Here is an 8,580-nt window from a genome sequence, read left to right on the forward strand (position 1 = left end):
ATTTTTTCATTAATTTTTATTCATTAAATCTTTCCTCTTTTTTGATATTGAAGGTCAACTGAGAATTCCTTTTAGTTTCACCCATTATGTTCTTAACAATAAATAATTTCCTAATAAATATCTTTACTTTGAACATATAAATGACATGACAAGTTTATCATCTACTTTATACTATTCATAATTGTTATCAAGAGTTCAGTCTTACATTTAGTCTCTCACCCAAAACAACAATGAATCTTAGAACCTGATCAGACTGAGAATATATGCAAGAAGTAACTGATCTTTTACTATGAGTCCAGCATTTTGCAAGCAGATTGCCTTGTCTGGTAATATGAAGAAAGGATTGATAAGAAAGCAGAATTTATAAATTTACAGCTGAAAAATACCTTTTTTCAAAAGGGAGTTTGTAATCTAGGCTTAAAACAGCCATTCCACTCTGACAGTGCTGCAGCCTGCTCTAAAATGCTTTAGAAACTACCTTCTCTTCTTCCATGGCAGAGTAACTTTTAATAAATTGTCTATGAATATTAAAAAAAAAAAGATTAAGTATCTTCTGTTCTTCATAAGGAATCTAACATGATTTAGATGTCATAAAAAATAATTAATAATTTACCAATTTTCTATACTACTAGGATCTAAATGCTTTATATTGTACATCTCTCATCCCTCTTTTTCTTTTTTTATGTGGGCTATTATAATGAACTTTGTTGTTCTAAGACCAAGAAAGCATATTTTAATGATCTGTTTATCTTGCAAATTGCAAAATACAGCTTTCTGTACAGGTAAGAATACTATGACAAAAATAACATTTTCCAGGAACATGTGTTTTCCTTTTTTTTTCTTTTTTTTTTTTTTTCCAATAAATAAATAAAGCTGCCTGGGGCAAGCCCTAGCACTACTACCACAGTGTGTCAAGTTCCAGCCAAGAGCAAATATTTATGTCTGCATGCCACATTACAGCATCTTGAAGCAATAAAGCTGCTTTCAGAAGGCGTTTGGAGCCACCTGGTGGAACTGGAGTGAAGGCAGGTAAAACCTGCGGACGGGGGACATGAAATGCAGTCAGTTTGGCAGAAAAGAGAGAGATATGCTTAATTTTTAGCCACTTTTTCCCTCAAATACATTATGAAACTTGACACAATTTTCGTTAGTCAAGCTTAAGAAAAAAAAATACCTTTAAAAAAACCTTACAATTAATATAAAACCTGCAGGAGGTTCTGAGAGTTAATTTTGAAACACCATCCCCAGAAACATATAAATCCAGAATAACCAGAAAAGTGTACTGCATAGTGTAAGGCATGGCAGCTACGGGAATTTACTAAAATACTTAAAGTATTTGCTTTATCTTCAAATTCTTCAAGTTTAATTTGCCAATGATAGATACACAGAGGTCAAGAATTATTCAATTTAATAAATGCACACTTCCTTTCCTTGAAGTAGCAATTCACATCATACGTCAGACATATTCATTACCTTATGCTTTTTTAATTGGCTCTTGATTTTAACACTGGAATTGTGTGATTGTTTGATTGCATAAAAATTAAATCTTTCAACATTATCCTCATGGCAAAATTTCCTACATTACATTTTCACATGGAGAATTACCTCAGCTTTGCATTTATTTCTGTGCACAATTTAAACACTACCTGCTTTGGAGTGCAAACCTCTCTATAGAATTTATCATTATTATTTCAGCTATCTCACCAGTAGAGTTTCAGATTGGATCATACAAATTCTGGGAGTTATCAATGTACCCATATGCACAGAGAATTCACTCCATCATCAGTGTTGTCTTCAAGGGTAGAACAAATGCTACAGTTTTCAGAGTCAAAGTCCATTGTTATTCAGTTAATGATGAGAACATGCTTGGTCTTCCTTCACATAATAGACAAGCTTTTAGGTGGAGGTAATAGTATAGGTCATAAAAACATAGAATGCAAAATCTGCAGAGATTTCTGATCTCTCTCTATTTGTAACTTGCTAGAGTTACCTAAATGTACACAATTGTCACAACAGTGGCTTGAATTATTAGGCGTTAAGTTGAAATCAAATTAGATATTAGATAAGCAACTTTTGTAAACTTCTACTAATAGTCCTTTCCCTAGTTATATCACTTTGAATGCTCATCACTTTAAATAATAGCTTCTCCATTAAATAAGTCTTAACATGAAGGATTGGAAAACAATATATTATTATCTTTCCTTCAAAACTCTCCCATTCTTGCACAGTTGAACTGTTATTGTCTTGCATCACAACTCCAAAGAAGGTGGCTCTGCTTGCATTTTATACACATTACTTGTGTAAGGGGCCTGCTGTTAAGGGCCATAGTCATAATACATCCCTTTGTACATACAGGCAGGGTGAAAAAAATACATGTGGAAGATAAATATTAATTATTATTCCGTTTTATTATTAGAATAATATTATAATATATAAAAACATTAGGTAATATCAGACAGAAATTTACAGGAAATTAGATTTCATTAGCAGTTCACAGAATTAATTTCTCAAATTGCCTATTCATAACACTCTGCTATTTTAGAAAACTCTGTGGTGTTTTGTGATTATGAGATTTTTTTTCTAAATAACCCTTGGATTTTTCTAAATAACCCTTTAATGTTATCAATGATGTTTAAACATTGCATTCTATGGATTTTCTAAATATTATATAATTTTTTTTCTTTAAATTTAATTTACATAATATAATTGTGCATTGCAGTGTATCATCACTCTCAATTTATTTCCTTCCTCAGTAATACTTTGGAAAAATTAAACCTACTGTCATACCATACTAATTTAACTTTAATTCATGGCATCTAAATCAAGAAATGGACCGTTCCAAATCCTGCCTGGTTAACCAGAGTTTCACTACAAACATTCATTCTATAACTGAACCTAGACATTTGGAAGTTTGTATACGTTAGATTAGAAAACTTAAAACCAAGAAAACAGAGTGATTTATAACATGTTTACTTGATATTATTTGACTTATTACAGATAAGTTGCCATCTGGAAAGCCCACAGATAGTACTGTGAATTATTGATTTAATCTGCAGAAAAAATAAATCACACATCATTAGCTGATGCAAGATGTTTAAAATAGTTTATTCTCAGAAGCATTCCTTAAATATAAACACTAGACCCACTGTCAAATACCATCTTTGTTCAATGCAATATGTTACTTGTCAGTATTCTGGAAAATTTGTCATACTTGAGAAATTCCAAGGCTTTCACTGTTTCATGTCTCCTATCCTCAGAAACCTGTGTCATATTCTTTCACCATTTGTCCAAAAGACTTTTCTGTTTGGAAGTGTCTGACACAATTTAATCAACCAGAGAAGTCACTGTCAAGTGGCCTGATACACTCTCTCCCCTGAGAAAATAAGCTGCCACCACAGCTTTTCCACTGTCTGCTAAGCCAAGAAGTAAAAAATTGGGGTTGAAATTAAAAAGGATTTCCCACACAGGAGTTCAAACCAGAAAAAAAAAGAAGCAGTTAAATATTTATCATAATAGTAAAGTAACTCTAAAACCTGCTCCCTCACCTACTAAAAAGACATTGCAGGCACCCTTTTTGCTTTAATTTATGCTGTATAACGCCCTGATATCATTAATGAATCACTGCAGTGATTGTAAACTTCTATGCGGCTTCAGTCTGTTCATTCAAATAAATTTGTGTTTATTGATGAAGACCCAATAGAAACAAAGTTATGCTGCTAACATAACAGCAAAGGTAGGAAAGCATAAATCTTCTCTCCAGCATAAAATCTGTCCTTAGGTGCAAAAGCCACAAGTGTTACATGGAAAAAAAAAAAAAAAGAATAATCAGTGAGACAAGGCTGTATATTGGTGGGATTCTATCAGCAAATGTATAAGCCAAGGAACTTGTTAGACAAAAAAAATCTATGCTCTTTCTTCCACCACACACATTGTCTTTAGCTTGGAGTCAACCCCACTAGTGAATCTGTACAAATAACCAGGGACAGGATGCCAAAAAGCACAAAATTCTATGTTCATATCCTTACCTAAACACCCTTCAGAGGATACTCAGTTGTCACCATTCGAACAGTGAATCTCTAAACAAGGACTTTGTTTGGAAGGGTGACAACTGACATTCACTTGAACTGACATTCAGGTGTGTCAGGGACTGCACTAGCAGATTGGAGATTTTGTTCTGCCCCTCAGTAGTCCTTAGGGCCATGCCTTGGCCCTGTTCTATGCAGTGTGAAGGTGCACACTGGCTGCTGTTACAGTTCTAGATGGAGTATATGTTAATTGGTTGGCAATGGTGCAATTTAGGTTTACATTTTAGTCTTTTAATCTCCATTATAGCTACCATTTTTCTAGTTTTTAAGGATGTTTGTGGAGTACAACAAAGCTCTTAAAGTAGAAAAATATTACAAGATAATTTACAGCAAAAACATGGTCCCTCCAAATATCCACACACAACTTGCTACATTTACACTACTGCGTGGAACAGTGAAAATACCTATTCCCCAGTCCCAAAGTAACATAGCATCATCATTTAATCCATAATATTTAGCTCAGTTATTCTTCAAAATAAAGTTCATGCCTATTGAGAACAGTGTTTGGTCCATCCTAATGTCTAGGCTGGGAACTGGGGTATGAGCTGGTATAAGCCAAAATCATGTCACAGATAATTGAGTTCTGGTACCCCAAGATATTCTAGGAGAAAATTTAATATACTGATAAAGATACAGCCAGAGGTAAGCAGGCTGTGTATTATAGCTATTGCCTAGACATGTCTTTCTGACCCTGGTCTTGTACCATTTAAATGGAAGAGGAAGCACAAGGAAGGGAGATAATAAACATCAAGGTTGCATCTCATTGTACAGACAAGGCACAGCTGGAGTGTCATCCCGGTCTTCTCTGGTACTTCAGTCATCCACTCCATAATCACTTAGATCTGGTCTTTCTGCTTTTCAGTCTGCTTCCATGAACAAAGAGAATTTGGCTCTAAATACAACTCAACAAAGGGAAAAGAATAAAATATATTGTGTCACTTCCAAATGGATACTTTGTAAATCCTCCCTATTCACAAAGCACTCTTATAAGGTACGTCACAAACAGCTGTACAGAGAGAAATTATACTGTTCAAATTAGACCCAAATATTTGTTTGATTAAATAACTTTTATAATTCAGGTGTGATAATATAAGCTTATTGTTGTTTTTTTTTATTCACAGTAATTAAAAAGTTAATTTAAATAGGTGTTATTATGGCATTTTACAAATGTGTAGTTTAGTAATTCATATCAAGTAGGTATCAAGGCAATAATATAAGTTCCAAGATTTATATTTCTTATTTATACAAGAAATTAGGTGTGATTAACTTCATTTAGTAACATTAATGTTAATTCTATTTATTTATTTATTTATTTATTTATTTATTTATTTATTCTCAGTAAGAATGGCACAGTTTCAGTAAAGCCAGTAGTCTAACCCAATTCATTTTCACTATATTTATTTATCAAAGCAATGACAGAGGAAGAAAATAAGTACTATAAATTTATATTTTGAATCAAAATCCAGTCCTAATTCAAAATGTAGAAATTTATCAAAAGCCTTTCCATTTTAACAATTATGAATCCAATTCTGTTTGCCTTCAGGGCCATATTGGAGAATGAGACGATCCTGTTCAGAATGATAATGGCAACCTCTGACTAGCTAACCCTGCCCAAAGGAACTCTGTAAGTGATACAACCCTTATCACATTGAGTGAGGCTACACTATACAGCAACACTAGACTCAAAGTCATGTATTCAGTGAGATGGAAATATCCATGTCCAGTCATTTGGACTCTGCCTTCTCTTTAGAGGGACAAGACAGAAGAAATAACAGATTAGAGTCATTGTAGATAGGTTGGGCTTGATGATCTTAAAGGTCTTTTCCAATCTAGTTAATTTTGTGAGGTATGAAATAGATTTACTCTGCATGTGCACACAGTACTCAGGGCATCCTGCAATCTTAAAACAGTCCACTATTTGGCTTGCTTAAATTCTAACATAAGCCACTTGAACCACTTAGGCTGTATTTGGAGGATATAAATGGGTCTTCAGCTGTGCCAGCATTCCATATTGTCTGTTATGTCCCTGGCTGTAACAAGCTATTATAATGATAAATACAGCAGAGATGTCACAATGCAAGTGTGCATGTGTTAGCTAAGTCAAACTGCCAAAAATCACTACAAAAGGATATATAGTTCAGCATTCCATTATCTGTATCAATACTGTCATAAAACCCCCTGTAATCCATACTAGATGAATTACACATAACTAAAACTTACCTGGTGGAAAAATAAACAGTTAGAAAAATGGGCAATTGTTCTGTGTGACAAAGTCATATAGATTTAGGTTTGCGATCTTACTGTACTTACACTGTAATTTTGAATGTTTCCTACCCTCTGTTTGCAGTTTAAATGCAAATAAGCTAACTTAAGACTTATATGATTTGGTCAGTCTCTGGCTCCACATAAGGGAAAAAAAAAGGAAAAAATCTTACTTATCTGTCATCAATTTGAGCTAGAATGAAAACCACTCAAGATCAGATAAGAAAGAACAACAACTTTTTTCAGTGAGGGTGGTAAAACATTGCCTGGCTGCCCAGGCAGATTGCAGAGCCTGCATCCCCTGGATACATTTAGAACCTAAATGGACAGGGCACTGAGCAACCTGCTTTAGCTGTCCCCACAGTGAGGAGGGGTTTGCACTGGATGACCTCCAGAGGTCGCCTCCAATCTCAATAATGTCATGATGCTGTGAGTAATCACTAAATGCTATCTATAGTTTACGCTGCCTGAACTTTTACTTTTACACTCCACAGCAAAGAATGTAAGAGAGTAGTAATTACTCTTAATTCCTGAAAATATTTCTTGCCAGTCAACTGATGTTTAAATAGTTGCACAATAAGGACAAAAGAAAGTTAGGACAGAGTAATGTTGTCTTTGTATGCAAAATTTTACATAACAAATCTCAGGTAAATTGATATTATTATCATATCATACTCTTCCCCAAAATAGCATACATTAACAGTTAAGCATAAATTATACAAGCATAAAGTAATGAATGGGTATTTTTTTCATAGTAATTTAAACAGGCAGTATTCATAATTAAACACTTACTATAATTTCTTTCTTTTTCCCCTCAGGCTTTTTAATTCCTATTTCAATGTAACTGTAGAGGGGAAAAAAAGACACAGTAGATAAAGTATGTTCATTTGTATTCAAATTAAATAGACAGTCTAAAAATACTTTGGCCTAATTGTGAAATCCTTATCTAAGGACTGAGACATACAAAAAAGGACATTGGTAACATCACTTCAACTTACCAACTAAGCTAAAAACTATGTGTAACGCATCGTCACCGCCACAGAATCTAAAATCCCATGAGGAACAGGACTCCACGGATTTGGAGGCTTCAAGACACTGCCAAAGGGCTGCTCAGAAATCCCCCTCTGCCAGGAATTGCCTGCATATAGCCAGCAAGAGATACTAGCCACATGTAGCAGTAGGAAATGCAGTTGCACACACTAATTTACTGAGACAGGAGAGAATGTCCTCTGCCGGCTCTGAGCCCTGAATCTAAACTCTCCCTGAAAACTGCTGTGCACCTTCTCATGGCTGTAGGGATTGACAGCACCACCCGTCTCCACCACAGCAGCACAATGACTAACACACTTGTCCTAAATCACTGTGCTTTAAGTTCTGCTCTGCAGATATTTTTTCGATGTCCACTCTGATACATTGCGTGTATGTTTATATGTAAGTATACAGAGCGGGAGTTCCATGGCCGGGTTTATTCAGTTCCAGAATAGATGTCTGTAAATGGACAATTAAAAAATGTTTTTTAAAAACTGTTCTGCTATCTGAAGAGGCTGATCCAGGGAGATATTATGTGTATAACAGAAGACAAGCACCATATATAGCCAGACTTTATTTCTGCAGTATTCTTTTTCAATAAAATCTGACCAAATTTTCTGTGCAATCTTTCATTGAACTAAGTAACAGTTCATGCTGCATATCTAAACTAGTTAAACTAATTTTACTCACATTGAGATCTGCCAGCCAGCTAATCTTGTTCATGGAAAAAAGGAATTCCTGAATTTCACAGGGAAGTGATTGATTGCACACAAATGTGGCTTATTGGTTGTTCAGAATTTGAATTCCAGTTACTGAATTCTGTTTTGCAGCAATCCAACTGCTCAAAAAGAAAGAAGGAATAAAAGGCCACTGGATTTTTTTGTTGCTCCAGTTTCCCTAAGGCAGTAGCAGCAAAGCATATCTGAAGATTATGAAGCTCTTGACTATTTTTGCTGTGCTCTGAGGTTCTTCAGAGCAACAGTAAAACTGAATAAATCTTACTGTTTTGACTTGCTTGACAATACAGAGACCTAACAAAGTTGTCTGTACATTTGGGAACATTATTCATTATTTGCACAGAATTTCAGGATGAAAATTCTAAAAGCTCTTGCTCAAATTCACTGCCTGCTCTGAGCACCTTTACTCCCACTGGTGAAAAAATCTGAGTTTTATCTTGCTGCTACTGGCAGGTCTGTTTTTGCCT

Source organism: Cinclus cinclus, chromosome 3, assembly GCF_963662255.1.
Source record: "Cinclus cinclus chromosome 3, bCinCin1.1, whole genome shotgun sequence".
Taxonomy (NCBI): Eukaryota; Metazoa; Chordata; class Aves; order Passeriformes; family Cinclidae; genus Cinclus; species Cinclus cinclus.